The following is a 1144-nucleotide window of genomic DNA, read 5'->3' as shown; positions in this document are numbered from 1 at the left end:
TAAGGGATTTTTGGAGAGGAAACCAGAAAAGGGAATAGCATTTGAAATGTAAATGAAGAAAATATCTAATAAAAAATAATATATATACATACATATACTAACAATTAATGAAAAAAGCCATGAAATTGAAAGAACACAAGGAGAGGAATATAGGGCAGGGGTTAAAGGAAGGAAAGGAAAGGGGAAAATGATAAAATTATATAATAATCTCAAAAAAAGAAAAGACTGCAAAACCATTGTATCCATTACCAGCAAGACTCACCTTTCTCTAACCAACAGGATGGCATTTCAGCGATGCCAGCTTCATTCAACAAAGACAAAAACTATATTGCTGTCAGCTGGGAGGGAAGAAATATGGGAATAAGACCCTGAATAGAGACAAAATGTCACCACAATGGAGACCACTGGAGGGGAAATAACAGAGGCAAATTTATTTGTCTGAAAAGGAAGGGTACACCACTGGAGCAAAACATCCTGCTTATTGTAACTGAATGGACCACATACAGAGCTAAAGGAGAAAGGACACCAAAACTGGCGCTGCACCGAGGTCAGATCTGCTCTCGTTCTTCGCAGCTCACTGGGCTACTTCACTTCTTCCAAGTGCGAGCACACACTCCCAGCAATGTCCAGGATGCTCCAGTCAGCTCGCTGTCACTCTGGTGGCAAATGTGACCAGCATGCTTGAAGGAGGTCAAATCTTTGTTGAAGAGCACCAGCAGGACCTCAGTGCAGGTTTACACCAGTGGCGATCACAGTCACCTGTACCTTTGTTAACCTCTTTCAGACCTGACAGACCAAGTTTCCATTTCTTCTTAGGGAAAAAGGCAAACAAACATACATGTGCACTTCCTTACAGAGGCAAGTTTCACATAGGCAGATTACCCTTCAGAGTTACAGAAGAACAAGGCATAGGCAGTAAAACAACCCTGTCCATGGCCGATGGCAGCACCACTACCCACAATAGCCCACAGGTGGAAACAGACCAAGCCATAGACAGACAAGGGACTGAGGACCAAAGTGCTGGTACACAGTACAATATGAACAAACATTAAGCACCTGCCAGGCAAAAAGGCAGACACAAAAGTACAAAGTTGTATATATAAAACACTGTAAAATTCACCTAATATAAACACGGGGAATAAGT

The sequence above is a fragment of the Mus caroli genome, chromosome X, assembly GCF_900094665.2.
Source record: "Mus caroli chromosome X, CAROLI_EIJ_v1.1, whole genome shotgun sequence".
Taxonomy (NCBI): Eukaryota; Metazoa; Chordata; class Mammalia; order Rodentia; family Muridae; genus Mus; species Mus caroli.
Note: the sequence above shows the minus strand (reverse complement) of the source record.